The sequence below is a fragment of the Lytechinus pictus genome, chromosome 19, assembly GCF_037042905.1.
Source record: "Lytechinus pictus isolate F3 Inbred chromosome 19, Lp3.0, whole genome shotgun sequence".
NCBI classification, from domain to species: Eukaryota; Metazoa; Echinodermata; class Echinoidea; order Temnopleuroida; family Toxopneustidae; genus Lytechinus; species Lytechinus pictus.
Window position 1 is genome coordinate 10,756,793 of NC_087263.1, and position 16,559 is coordinate 10,773,351.

A 16,559-nucleotide genomic window follows, 5' to 3' on the forward strand; every position below is an offset into this window, starting at 1 on the left:
GGAAAAAGCTTGGGAGGGGAAACATACCCTAAACACGTTTGCTAGTCTTAAAACAAAAGCTTGAGAAAGAAAAAAAAACATACCCTAAATACATTTAACCCTGCGATTGACCATTGACCAGTCTTTCAAAACTACCCCTTTTTTTAAATCGGTGTTTTTGATACCCTTAACGAGTGCACGCACGGCCCGCGTCCAAAACTGAAGAAACACCCCTTCAAACGCGTTTTTTTTTGTCACGCATGTGTACAGCAATTTATTTGACTGCCCCCCCCCCCCCCGGCTTCAATCGTTGTGCGGATCATGAGAGTGGTAACTCGGCCACGTTCTTAATGAGTTCGACCGTCATGAATTATAAGGTCTGATTCAGAATGAAACGTATATGATAATTGCGACGTAAAGAATATCAGGAATCGTGTGTGTTGGGGTGGGAGAACTGAGATTTGAAATCTATTCATTTTATTCGTTCACAAATTACACAAAAAATACAACAAAATACAGCCAAATACAGAGAGATGGAGGGGGGGGGGGTGCCGGGCAAAGAAGGGGAAATTGTCCAGTATATCCGACTGCACCATTTTCACTTGATAAGCCATATTGGACAGATTGTGATCATCCCCTTCAGGCAGAAAGATTCTATCTTTTGTTTTTGTCTAATCACTTCAGCTGATGTATTTTCTGGATTAAGATCAGGCAAATGTATTGTTTTCCCCTCGTTTACTGTTTACAGACTCAGATATTTGATCTGCTTGATAAAATTTCAACCATGTCAAAAACTTTCCTTAGCTTGTTGGCTGATCATGTTGATACTTATCAAGATATTTAAAACGCGTTTAATCCCGGATTAAATACAACGTGTACGTGAAGTATGATATATCAAGTCGGTTTATATTTCGTCTAGGTCTTTCTGAACTTGTCATTTTAAGAGATATATTACACTGAATGATTCATAGGGGTTTCCTAATCCACACAAACAAACACACCCTCCCACGCACCCACAAAACACACCCGCATACGCGCGGCACACAACGCACCCCCACACCCACGCACAATTTCGGCCCCTTCCACGTCAGGAAACGGGAATTCCCGAAATCTACCGTGGTATAAAAATGTATAATGCATTGTATATCATGTATGATGTCTACTATTCACCGTTCCTTGTCATCCGTGTTATGCCTCAGACTTCCCTTTGTACCCCACTAATCTGTGTAGGCGTCTGGATAAATTCTGTGTTTCTATTTTTGATGATCCATAATCGGAAAAAAGCAACTGTCAAATCTAAAAACTGCTATTATTACTATCTTTCTGGATTAATCCGGGCCCTTCAAACAGTATTTAAGCTAGAATCGGACACAAAAAATGGAGACAGACTCAAGTGCAATTCAGCATTCACCTTTCTCTCTTAAAAGTATATTTCCCTTTTTTCCGTATTTTTTTATATCGATATTACAACAAATTGACAATACTGACATGACTGATGAGCGATTCCCAGAGAAACTATAAATTAGAAACTCTTCTTTTTAAAATATGTTTCCTTCATATTCTAATCATCCTTAAGCGCTACTCAATCTACAACTTTAAATATTATTACTATTGCTTTATATCTATTGAATTATTGTTTTGTCATTTTTTATCATTAATGTTTTGTTCTTTCTTGTCGAATGTTGTAATGTTTTATATCGAAACTAAAGCTTTATGGTTTGTTCTTAGATTAAGCATAAACTCCCATAAAGTTTAGTAACTACAGGATAATACAGGCTGTAGTATAGATTAAGGACTGGCAAATTACCCTTATTTAATTACGGGAGAATGATATGAATCACTTGCTGTATCACTAGGGCTCTTGTTATTTAGATATCTTGTGATTTATACGAGCAAGTTGAACTTAATGCTTAAAGGCAATGAAACCTTTGGAACAACTAGGCTTGTGTCGAAACAGAAAAATCAAAGAATAAGAACAAAGAAAGTTTGAGAAAAATCGGACAAATAATGAGAAAGTTATGAGCATTTGAATATTGCAATCACTAATGCTATGGAGATCCTCTCATTGGCAATGCGACAAGGATGTGTGATGTCGTATGTGAACAACTTTCCCTTTGATGGACTATAAAATACCCCAAAATGTATCTTTTTGCTTTTTCTTATGGTGATACAAACTCTTTATCCATGATGTATTCTTTAAAATCTGTATTACATGCCCTCCTATAGAAATAAAGTATGCTCTACTGATAGATGTGTAAAAAAGAGGCAGTTTAAGTGAAATATATACTAAAGTATAATGGGGAGAGTTGTTCACAAGTGACATCACACATCTTTAAAAAAAATATTTTACCCAGGAGCACTTGTTTCATTTTATATTGGGTAGTAAACCTTTTAAAGAATGTGTGTATGCAAACCCTGATCCAACGTCCAGGGATATCGTTTTACCGAAACTAACAAGATATTATATACAAACTCGAGTCGGAATTACCCTTTACTTATCCGGTAAAAAAGGGCATTGCACTTCATCATGTTCTTGGTTTGGTAAACAATATTTTGGAAAACACAAGTTTCGCTGGATTATAAAAAATTAGAATATAGTACGGGCGATATTATACCCAACATTCGTTTCGCCTTAACCAACTTTTGGCTAAACTATAAACATGGTAAAAGAGTGATTGTATACGAGCCCTTAAGGAACTTGCAAGGAGTTCCTATTACTGAAACTAACTAGGTACTTAATCAAGACCCAGTCGGTGCTAATAGAGACAGGTAGCGACGCGAAGGCAACATTTACTTCATGTTCCGGTCTTGAATAGAGTTTCTTACCCCTTTCCGTGGTGATGCACCTGCCCAAAGGCGTTGGGTGACGCCCTACGTGATGCCCTAGCTGTATTGGTCAACACCAAGAAAGGGGTCATGGCGTAAGGGTTGTATGATAACCCTCTGCAGGATGGAAATCTAATTAGAGGTGATTGGTTGGTAAAAATACAGAAGGCAGATATTAAAGGGATATTGGTGTTGTTGACTCTACAGACTGACATTTCGAGCTGATTGCCAAATCCACTTTGACCAATTTACTCCACGTTTAAAGTGTTATTTCCCTTTCGTTTTCTTTATCGTCATGACCCTTGTTAAAGGACAAGCATTTAAGTCAAAATAACACAATCCATAATATACATCATCTACATACGTTTAACCTATTTTAAAGGTTCCAACGAACCTGGATTGAAATACGCGAAGATATTATCAATACAGTGTATTTCTTTATCGTCATGATAAAGTTAGAGGACATTGCATCTAAGCCAAAATTACCAAATCCATAATATCATCCAAACACGTTTAACATATTTTAAAGGGTCCAACGAACCTGGATTGAAATAATTTATTATCAACACAGTGTGTCACAGAAAAGCAAAAACAAAATCAAGAATCATCGATGTTTTTTCATAACTTGATTTCTCCCTCAAAGAAAACGATCAAGGAAAAACAAAGTTCTATTCCTTTAAATAACGATTGAATTTAAATGATTTATCAAATGAAGACGTTATATCGCTGGCAGAGGTCTGGCTGTCCGTTGAACGCAGTCAATCGCAATTACCTACTGTGCTGCACCGAGCTTAAAGTGTAAAAAAGAGATGCATACTTTCATTCCTAAAAAAGGTAAAAAATAAATCAATATTGAAAGATCGAAATCTTATTCCATCAGGACTTGTCCTCCATCTCACTCTGAGAAGAGTGTGATTAGCGTGATTAGGGATCAGATTAGCTCCTTTGCATTCAGAGAGTATAACTGTTTATTTCCCCGATAGATCAAATTAAACTCTATATATCATTTGACATGGCCCTGGGAAGCGGGGTAGCTGGGGTGCTGAAGCATCACCAACAATTACCTTGGGGGTGTTGCGTGTATTATTCCCCATAGGCAGCACCATCAGGTATTCTGTAAGATGTATAAGAAGGTGACCAAAACAACCTTCAGTTCGTAGTGTAACTTTTTTTTGCTTTTCAAATTTCTCGGGACCAATTTGATCTCCATTTTGTTGTGAAAATCTTTTAAGTTTTTTTTTTTTTTTTGGGGGGGTGGGGCTATTCAAATTTACTTCAGCATTGTAAAATATGAAGTGCTAATTTAGCACTTATAGTGCAGTAACTATACAAGCACTGTAAGTACTAAATTAGCACTTCATTTTTTATAATGAGCCCCCCCCCCCCCACACACAAAATATCGTTCCCAGTGCCCTGTTATTTGATGGTATTTTTATCTTCGAATAACATGGTCACACTTTGGACACGAAGGGCAATTTATAAAAATACCATATGATACGTAAAAGGTGGAATTCCGATGGTTCAAGATTCGAGTTGATCAGTAAGAAATGAGTCAAGAACGTTGTGGAATATGTTATCAAATAGTAATAAAAACCATGAATATAATTCTTATTTCTTGATTGAATCTAAATTAGCACTTCATTTTTGCAGTGTATCAGCCGCATAAAAGTAAAACATTAATTAGTTTTATTTTGTCACTTTGTATTACGTAGTTACTGTATATATATATATATATATATATATATATATATATATATAATGAGATGAGGCGAGGCCAACTCAACAGATGACGCAGGACACCATTATTTGCTTTAGCTTTCGTCTTTTAATTGAGACTTCGTCAGAAGCGTCTGAAAAATATAAGGAGATACAACATCCAAGTTTGTTTTGCACATCAATGAATTATCACCAAGTTGAATATATTCCATAATGACAAATTAATGAATGAACAGATAAATAAAGTAATGAATAATAAATAATTAATTCAATTAAAATAATAATGATATAAATGAAAAAGACATACCTGTAATTACAGACTATTGTGATAGTTAAGTATGACCGTATCCTATCTCGTTCTTTAGGAAAGTGGCAAAAATTGCAAAAAGAAAACATTGGTTGCTAGGTGGTGAAAGCGCAAAGCGCATTGGTAATGCGCATAAAATTTATGTCACAATGAGTATGAATATTCATGATATTAGATATCGTAAGCTGGAGGATGATGACGAAAACATTGTTTCTTACAAGCATAGTAATCAAATCTCTATGAAACGATATAAATTTTTGAAATCAAATCGAGTAAAGATTATAAATAAAATTGTTGATAATTCGCGTAATGACCAAAAGTCTCACTTCTCAAGCTTGGGTCATCTAGAAAGCACCTAACAAATACATAACAATAAGCATTAAAAAAATCATTTAATTAGTGACACTGATGTAACAAATGTGACCATGCACATCAATGAATTATCACCAAGTTGAATATATTCCATAATGACAAATTAATGAATGAACAGATAAATAAATTAATGAATAATAAATAATTAATTCAATTAAAATAATAATGATATAAATGAAAAAGACATACCTGTAATTACAGACTATTGTGATAGTTAAGTATGACCGTATCCTATCTCGTTCTTTAGGAAAGTGGCAAAAATTGCAAAAGAAAACATTGGTTGCTAGGTGATGAAAGCGCAAAGCGCATTGGTAATGCGCATATAATTTATGTCACAATGAGTATGAATATTCATGATATTAGATATCGTAAGCTGGAGGATGATGACGAAAACATTGTTTCTTACAAGCATATAAATTAAATCTCTATGAAACGATATAAATTTTGAAATCAAATTGAGTAAAGATTATAAATAAAATTGTTGATAATTCGCGTAATGACCAAAAGTCTCACTTCTCAAGCTTGGGTCATCTAGAAATCACCTAACAAATACATAACAATAAGTATTAAAAATAATTTAATCATTTAATTAGTGACACTGATGTAACAAATGTGACCCACGATTGAGGTTAATTAGAAATATCTATTCTTCTACATTGATGCCGTTTGGTACAAGTGTCTTAAGTTTCAGAATCCAATATGACTCTCGTTTGAGTATGATTGATTCATGCTGTTTTCTGATAAGTTCTATTCCTACAATTTGAATATCATCTGTGGAATGATTATCAGAACTGAAGTGGGCAGCAATTGGGATTTCCTTGCGTCTACTCGTGTGATATTTCTTTATGTCTGATCGTGTGTTGCACATTCTTGTGTACAGTGTATTAGTAGTCTTCCCGACATACTGTTTGTTGCAGCGTTTGCAAGTAATGAGATATAATACCCATGAAGATTTGCAATTGATTTGCTGAGTAATTGGGAATTTCTCTCCTGTTACTGTGCTTACAAAATATTTAGTGTTCAACATGAATGGACAGATACAACATTTCTTAGCTTCGCATTTGGATGAGCCCATGTGTTCACTCTGATTGTTTTCAGAGTTGACTGAAACACGGGACGATACTAATAAGTCTTGAAGAGAGCGGCATCGTCTAAATGCGATAAGGGGCGGTTCTGGAAATATTTCCTTTGTCACTTCAGATTGATGAAGAATGTCCATGTGTTTGCGAGCAATTTGGGCAACTTTACGCAGGTTGGGGTGATAGGTGAGCACAAGAGGTGTTCTCTTCATTGTTTTGTCTTTCTTCTTATAATGTAAGAGGTTTTCCCGAGGGATTTCTTTAGCCTTGTTGATGGCTTTGCTCACTGAATGGGGATTGTAATTACGTTTCTGGAGATGTTCTTGCAGATCTGCGATACTAGATTCAAAGTTGGCTTCTTCGGAACAAATGCGCCTTATTCGGATTGACTGGCTATAAGGAATGCTATTGAAAACATGGTGTGGGTGAGATGAATCGGGAAGAAGATAAGCATGGGTGTCCGTCGGTTTGGAGTACAGAGAAGTTTGTAGAACGTTCTCTTTCATGTAAAGTAGAACATCAAGGAAGGAAACTTGAGAGTTAGATGTTTCAAACGTGAATTTGATTGTTGGATGGAATGAATTGGCAGCTTGGATAAATTGGTCAAGAGACTCCCTGTTTCCAGACCAGAGAAAATTAATATCGTCAATGTATCTACACCAGGATGATCTGTAAGGCTGTTGTGAGACTGAGGAGAGGAGTTTCTCTTCTAAGTCTGCCATAAAGATATTGGCATAAGAGGGTGCAACTGGAGTGCCCATGGCCGTTCCTTGGTTCTGAATGTAGAATTCCCCTGCAAACTGAAAGTTGTTCAACTTCAGAATTAGTTCAAGTAATCGAACCATATCACAAGTAGGGGGATCTTTCGATCTCCGTTTTTCAAGAGCTTTCTTACAGGCTTGGATACCATCTGCATGGGGAATGTTGGTATACAGGGATTTGACGTCGGCTGAGACCAAGAATATCCCATTAGGAATTGGGCCCTCTGAGTTTATTTTGGAGATATGTTTCAGAAAGTGTGTTGTGTCTTGTATGAAAGACTTAGTATGTTGTACCAATGGACGCAATACTGTGTCGAGAAAGCGAGATATTTGAACAGTAGGGCAAGAACATCCGGAAACAATCGGTCTTCCTGGATTGCCCAATTTATGTATTTTGGGCAAAAAATACATTTGTGGGCATTCCGATTCGATAGGGATCAGTAATTGCTTGATGTCTTTTGGGACCTTTATGTCATTTACTACTTTTTTCACTTGATTCAAATGCTCTTTGTTAGGATCACTCTCAGTTTTCCTATATGTCTCCGTGTTCAATTGTCTATGGCCTTCAGAAAGATAGTTCTGTTTAGATTGAAATACCACTGCTGACCCTTTGTCAGCTCGTTTGATAATAACATTCTTGTTTTCTTTAAGTTCACGGAGAGCTTGTCTTTCAGAGGGAGAAAGGTTATCTCTGTGTCTTTTGGTGATGAGTGGTTGCAGAGATTCCTCAAGTTTATCTAGGTATAGGGTTAATGCTGGAGGGGGGTTAAACCGGGGAGACCAAGTGCTTTGGGAAGGTTTTCCCTTCGATAATCTTTCCAAGACTTTGTTGTGTGGCATTTGGTCAGAATCGTTATCATCCTCTTGAATCAAACTTGTTTCAGATAATGATTTACTCTTTTGAGAAGACTGCTGATTTTTTTGGTTGAAGTAGCATTTTAGCAGCATGCGTCTGCGGAATGCCCGAAAATCTGACTGAAGTTGCAGCGCGTCAATTTTCGGAGGAGTTGGGCAGAATCCTAAACCTCTTGATAAAAGTGGTTTAGCTCCTGGAGGTAGATCTTCGTTAGACAAATTTACAATAAGTTTCTCATCAGCAGTTTCCTCTTTACGTTCAGCACTACTCTTATCTTCGGTAGATATGCCGTGAGAATTCCTTGAATTCTTCAAATCACGACTTATGAAACTACGCCTACGCTTTACATACATATTACGATTGTATCTACGGTTACTACTTTTCTTACTTGTACTACTATGCTTACATCTACTACTTTCGGGATTGCTGGTCCTTTGATCTTGCACCGACACTGAACTTGGGGTTCTCTGTGTGTCCTCCTCTCCCAGATTGTTGATCGCAGACGGAGTGGCCTGTCGAGAGAGATGTGCCAGTCTGAAGTCCTTCTCTAGTTTCTTGTTCTTCGTTCTAGAAAGTTTCGTGCGTAGGACGCATACCCTTCTGTTGATGCTGTTCAAAGTGATGTGATAATCCTTAGGGGTGCAGTAATCCCGAAGCTGATCCTTAAGGGTTCCGATGTCTTTCGTTAACGTATCTACATGAGATGCAGCGGCGTCAGTGCATATATCTCTTAATGTGGATGATGTATCCTCTAGTGTCTGTTGCCATTTCTTAGAGTACACTTGGTTGATGTTAAATGTGAAAGTAGCATTCTAAAATGCTACTTCAACCAAAAAAATCAGCAGTCTTCTCAAAAGAGTAAATCATTATCTGAAACAAGTTTGATTCAAGAGGATGATAACGATTCTGACCAAATGCCACACAACAAAGTCTTGGAAAGATTATCGAAGGGAAAACCTTCCCAAAGCACTTGGTCTCCCCGGTTTAACCCCCCTCCAGCATTAACCCTATACCTAGATAAACTTGAGGAATCTCTGCAACCACTCATCACCAAAAGACACAGAGATAACCTTTCTCCCTCTGAAAGACAAGCTCTCCGTGAACTTAAAGAAAACAAGAATGTTATTATCAAACGAGCTGACAAAGGGTCAGCAGTGGTATTTCAATCTAAACAGAACTATCTTTCTGAAGGCCATAGACAATTGAACACGGAGACATATAGGAAAACTGAGAGTGATCCTAACAAAGAGCATTTGAATCAAGTGAAAAAAGTAGTAAATGACATAAAGGTCCCAAAAGACATCAAGCAATTACTGATCCCTATCAAATCGGAATGCCCACAAATGTATTTTTTGCCCAAAATACATAAATTGGGCAATCCAGGAAGACCGATTGTTTCCGGATGTTCTTGCCCTACTGTTCAAATATCTCGCTTTCTCGACACAGTATTGCGTCCATTGGTACAACATACTAAGTCTTTCATACAAGACACAACACACTTTCTGAAACATATCTCCAAAATAAACTCAGAGGGCCCAATTCCTAATGGGATATTCTTGGTCTCAGCCGACGTCAAATCCCTGTATACCAACATTCCCCATGCAGATGGTATCCAAGCCTGTAAGAAAGCTCTTGAAAAACGGAGATCGAAAGATCCCCCTACTTGTGATATGGTTCGATTACTTGAACTAATTCTGAAGTTGAACAACTTTCAGTTTGCAGGGGAATTCTACATTCAGAACCAAGGAACGGCCATGGGCACTCCAGTTGCACCCTCTTATGCCAATATCTTTATGGCAGACTTAGAAGAGAAACTCCTCTCCTCAGTCTCACAACAGCCTTACAGATCATCCTGGTGTAGATACATTGACGATATTAATTTTCTCTGGTCTGGAAACAGGGAGTCTCTTGACCAATTTATCCAAGCTGCCAATTCATTCCATCCAACAATCAAATTCACGTTTGAAACATCTAACTCTCAAGTTTCCTTCCTTGATGTTCTACTTTACATGAAAGAGAACGTTCTACAAACTTCTCTCTACTCCAAACCGACGGACACCCATGCTTATCTTCTTCCCGATTCATCTCACCCACACCATGTTTTCAATAGCATTCCTTATAGCCAGTCAATCCGAATAAGGCGCATTTGTTCCGAAGAAGCCAACTTTGAATCTAGTATCGCAGATCTGCAAGAACATCTCCAGAAACGTAATTACAATCCCCATTCAGTGAGCAAAGCCATCAACAAGGCTAAAGAAATCCCTCGGGAAAACCTCTTACATTATAAGAAGAAAGACAAAACAATGAAGAGAACACCTCTTGTGCTCACCTATCACCCCAACCTGCGTAAAGTTGCCCAAATTGCTCGCAAACACATGGACATTCTTCATCAATCTGAAGTGACAAAGGAAATATTTCCAGAACCGCCCCTTATCGCATTTAGACGATGCCGCTCTCTTCAAGACTTATTAGTATCGTCCCGTGTTTCAGTCAACTCTGAAAACAATCAGAGTGAACACATGGGCTCATCCAAATGCGAAGCTAAGAAATGTTGTATCTGTCCATTCATGTTGAACACTAAATATTTTGTAAGCACAGTAACAGGAGAGAAATTCCCAATTACTCAGCAAATCAATTGCAAATCTTCATGGGTATTATATCTCATTACTTGCAAACGCTGCAACAAACAGTATGTCGGGAAGACTATTAATACACTGTACACAAGAATGTGCAACACACGATCAGACATAAAGAAATATCACACGAGTAGACGCAAGGAAATCCCAATTGCTGCCCACTTCAGTTCTGATAATCATTCCACAGATGATATTCAAATTGTAGGAATAGAACTTATCAGAAAACAGCATGAATCAATCATACTCAAACGAGAGTCATATTGGATTCTGAAACTTAAGACACTTGTACCAAACGGCATCAATGTAGAAGAATAGATATTTCTAATTAACCTCAATCGTGGGTCACATTTGTTACATCAGTGTCACTAATTAAATGATTAAATTATTTTTAATACTTATTGTTATGTATTTGTTAGGTGATTTCTAGATGACCCAAGCTTGAGAAGTGAGACTTTTGGTCATTACGCGAATTATCAACAATTTTATTTATAATCTTTACTCAATTTGATTTCAAAATTTATATCGTTTCATAGAGATTTAATTTATATGCTTGTAAGAAACAATGTTTTCGTCATCATCCTCCAGCTTACGATATCTAATATCATGAATATTCATACTCATTGTGACATAAATTATATGCGCATTACCAATGCGCTTTGCGCTTTCATCACCTAGCAACCAATGTTTTCTTTTGCAATTTTTGCCACTTTCCTAAAGAACGAGATAGGATACGGTCATACTTAACTATCACAATAGTCTGTAATTACAGGTATGTCTTTTTCATTTATATCATTATTATTTTAATTGAATTAATTATTTATTATTCATTAATTTATTTATCTGTTCATTCATTAATTTGTCATTATGGAATATATTCAACTTGGTGATAATTCATTGATGTGCATGGTCACATTTGTTACATCAGTGTCACTAATTAAATGATTTTTTTAATGCTTATTGTTATGTATTTGTTAGGTGCTTTCTAGATGACCCAAGCTTGAGAAGTGAGACTTTTGGTCATTACGCGAATTATCAACAATTTTATTTATAATCTTTACTCGATTTGATTTCAAAAATTTATATCGTTTCATAGAGATTTGATTACTATGCTTGTAAGAAACAATGTTTTCGTCATCATCCTCCAGCTTACGATATCTAATATCATGAATATTCATACTCATTGTGACATAAATTTTATGCGCATTACCAATGCGCTTTGCGCTTTCACCACCTAGCAACCAATGTTTTCTTTTTGCAATTTTTGCCACTTTCCTAAAGAACGAGATAGGATACGGTCATACTTAACTATCACAATAGTCTGTAATTACAGGTATGTCTTTTTCATTTATATCATTATTATTTTAATTGAATTAATTATTTATTATTCATTACTTTATTTATCTGTTCATTCATTAATTTGTCATTATGGAATATATTCAACTTGGTGATAATTCATTGATGTGCAAAACAAACTTGGATGTTGTATCTCCTTATATTTTTCAGACGCTTCTGACGAAGTCTCAATTAAAAGACGAAAGCTAAAGCAAATAATGGTGTCCTGCGTCATCTGTTGAGTTGGCCTCGCCTCATCTCATTATGTTTAATATTCACAACTCAACAGCGATTGGTAGAAGTAAACTTATCATCACACTATATATATATATATATATATATATATATATATATATATATATATATATATATATATATATATATATATTATTTGCTTGGTACTTACAAACAAAACAAACTTCCTAGAATTATAAGATTGAAGTGGGCTATTATGTGATAGTGCACGAAACGTTCTAATTCGTGCAATGCTTGTACAAACATAATTCTTGCTCTTGATTTACATTTGTTTTTTTGAAAAAAATATATCACTTAAAGGTTAAATTGTAAATGACTCTTTGAAATTTCCACGTAAATTCAGCGTTATATGAATCATAAATGAAGTAATGAGACTAGGTAAAGACGAAAGTGTGTTGATATTTCATTCTATACATGTTTCGAGCTGACGGGTTTGACCTTAAAGACGGTGCAGAAAATAGCGCTATAAGCTTTATCTTTCCTGTCAACGCGCAGGGGCGTCACATTTTCTTAAACCTTTCATGATATTACAAGAGGTCCCCGGGAAAAGCAAACTCGACATATTTGCTTGATCAGTGGGCTATCCTCTTCATGTTTTTCCCCTGGGAATGCGGAAATCATTAATAGCGATATTTTTGAGGTGTGTGGGAGCTTATCACAACGAGAGTAGTACTACCTTATCATAAGTCACATATTCAAATTTGTATTAAAAATGCGATCTGTTAAAAGGGTAAATATTAACCCTTCGCTTTAGTAGTCGTAACCTGTTGCTAACTACCCTACGTCTTCGAATGTTAACAAGGGAGAAAATGAAACTAGTAGTCATTGAGAGAAAATCGAAAAGTTGTCAGAGTCGTAAATTTTATTCCGGGTTCTCGAATTTATTTCAATTTTTTTCTTTTCAAAACCATTAATTGAACGTAATTTATCATAATCGTAGCTGTGAATTTTCATAATTTGAGGATAGAAACAAAATCATCAGTGTTATTTTAAAGGAAATAATGACATTTCCTATGAAGCAAACTTGGTATTAGTCTATGTGTGTGGACACTAATTGATAAGTACACACATGGATATGGTGAAATCGGAATAATTAGGGACTAGCGCTATATAAAAGCGGAATATCGTTATTATTTCTATTCTTTTATATAACTATAGAGTTATGATCTTTTAATCAACCTGTTTTACAATAATTTTCATCATCTTTTGTTGATTGCTTGAAAGTTTTGATTTGACACTTATTTGTTTTTGTCATTTAATGTATCAAGTTTTACAATTCATCTTGTTAATATAGTGGTCTAGGCTTAATTGATGTAGTTTGTAGATTTTCATAGGTGTTTTTCATAATTGTACTTTGTCATCAATTAGTTATGTTAGGACCCGATTGGAAATAAGCCATCTCGGCTTTCATGGGCTATCCTGTCAATTTGTTTTTTATACTTCAGATCATTCATGATTTTACCTGACAATAAAATCAATCAATCAATAGCTGATTTAACCTGTTAAGCATTGAAGTGTTTTGAATTTGAATATTAAACACTTTAAGTAAATGATAGCTTTTAAATGCCTTTATATAGAATACGATTTCTTAAAAAAAAACGATGGTGAAGGATAAAAAACAATAACCGATAGCCCAGTGTACATCAGTTACCAGAAACTCCCTATTGGAAAAAACACAGTGTGTGCCTATCACAGTGTGTTCACAGCGTGCAACACAACTTGAAATCACTTTCACATGGTTAATTTGAGCAATTCAACAGTGTGAATCACATATTCACATAGTAGACCACGGAACACGCTGTGAACAGTGAACAGTGTGAACATATCTTACACTTTGAGCATTTTAACAGTGTGAATGATATTTTTACATCGACCACTATGTGAACACACTGTGATAACACTGTGTGACACTGGGTTCCTTCCAGAGGGATTCACTAGTACCGAAATGAGATACCTTTCCTCCTATATACCCCGGATATATGCCATACTGGTGAATGGATTAAGAGCCAATGATGTGACCAACTCATCCCCACCTGTTCACTATCATGTATGTAGGCAGCGAAGATCAAACTTGATATCAATTATATTTTACTATTAAGCTCACCCAAAGACCAACATACCCCAATAAGTATTATAATCCGTTAGGATAATTGAGCGGGGAAAAGATGACCTTATTGAGGTGCATGTTAGGTGAATACACAGCAAAAACTGTGGTGTTAACCGGTGTACATAGAGGACCACACCAGTTATTTTACACCGGTGTTAAATTGACAGTGTTAGTTTAACACCTACATGTGTTATTACAACACCTTTGGTTGTCACATCAACACCCTCTGGTGTTATGTTCAATCCCTAGGGTGTAATTTTAACACCTCAGGGTGTGGTCCTCTATTAACACCAACTGGTGTCAGTTTTAACACCTCAGTTTTTACAGTGTACTAGTGACTAGAAAGGAGTGTGTTAAGGGGAACTAAAGAATGACGTCACATCTGATAATGAAAGAAATACAGTAAAAATTAGTAACATGTCGATAGAATTTTGGTGAAAATCCATCAACGGGTTACAAACCTTTTTTCTAATAAATGTGACGTAAATTTTGAGCTGACTTCAATTATGTTTTTAAATGCTATCTTAAAAACATTTTTTCATGAACGGGGACATGAAACGTGTCATTTTGTTAAAAACAATGTAATTATGACAAAAGACATTTTACAGATGGAAGCACGTATTGTATAATACGTACCCAAATGATGTGTCAGGGTGTGTTTGGGTGTGTATGTGCGCGTGTGCTTCTGTACACTCACTCACATTAGCAAGCGAGGGCCTTGGCCTACACCTATACCATTGTACACATATATATAGTTCACGTTTAAGTGAGGACACCGTGACGCAGCCAACCGAGGATGTCCCAATGTCTGCAGACCATGTCCAAAATCATAACCCCCCAAAGTCCTCGATTTACAATGACATAAGACGTAGAGATTTAATTTGTTGACGATATTTTGCTTGTTTGCTTGCATTTATTTCTGCGTTCAAAAACACAATACAAAAATATTTACAATTACAATATACAAAATAATTCACAATATAAACAATGTAGTCATATTACATAATAAATACAAATAAGGATGTGAGTATAAATTAATCTTTTATAAATGTAAACATATATATATAATTTAATAAATGAACGCAGGAGACCGCCATCGTGAGCGGTTAGGCTTGAATTGATGGCGGCCTCATATTCCTACTGAAAAAGTCCTCGTTTATATACTTTTCTGTCCACGCGGTCAGGAGGGTGTGTGTGTTTGTGTATGATATTCAATACCATTTACCACAAGAAAGGATCACCAGTCGTTCTTAAAGTCGCTCTTAACTTACGAACAGCTTTATGAAACACCCACCTGGTTATAATAGTAGGCCTAATGCAGTGGCTCAGGTGGATACATAATAACATATTCTTCCCCGATCATCCTAAATATTATTTGTTCCGAACTTTTTATATTCATTATATTATGTTCTTTTACTGAGCACACATTACCTTAATACTCGTCTCTCTCTATTTCTCTTTCCCGCCTCTTTCTCTTTCTTTTCAACACACACATATCCTCTCTCTATCTTTTCCATAAATGTACTGGCACCGTCACACAAATAGGCCTACAAAAACCTCACGCACTCATCGTACTAATTTGCCTATTAATATATAAATACAGACATCTGAAGTCATTTATCACGAAGCTTGGTAAGCGGACTCAGCTATCATGCGTAACAGGCTTAGAGGAAAAGTCGAAATTCCACAACTAATCAGCCTTCACGTTTTATCCCGAATCATACATCCCCCCGTGATCGAGAGCTTAATTAATGCGATACTCATTTTTTTATTAGTAATATCCCTCTCTCTTTTGATGCAAGGAATGCGCCATTTGGACATTTCTTTTATTTTCTTAAAAGTGGATATTTTTAGACGGCGGGTGAGAGAGCCGGGTACGTGCTTGTCTGAACGGCTCTAGAGCAACACAACCTACTGTTTACTGTACCTTGCACTGAAGTGCCAGATTGGTACCTCCTCCCCAATAAGTTCTGGGGAAGAGAGAGGGAGAGAGAGAGAGAGAATGGGAGAGTCTCTAGGTCTAAAATTTCATTAATCTACATAGTTTGAAGAAAATATACAGGAATCTTGCACCTTTCAAATGCAACAATATGAGCTCCTTTTCGGCATTCTACACTGCACCCAAAGACGCCCCCTTTTTACGGTACCTATAAGGATGCAATTAGATAATTATATTCCAAACTCTATTTCGGTGCAAAGTTTTACCCTTTCTGGAGGGTGCAAATGCACCTTTGGATAAAGGACCCCCCCCCCGAATGTATATGCACCTAAATGGTTAGGTATTACCACCATCTAGGGTGCAAACGGGTGTTTGTGTGTGAAAGAAAGCAAAC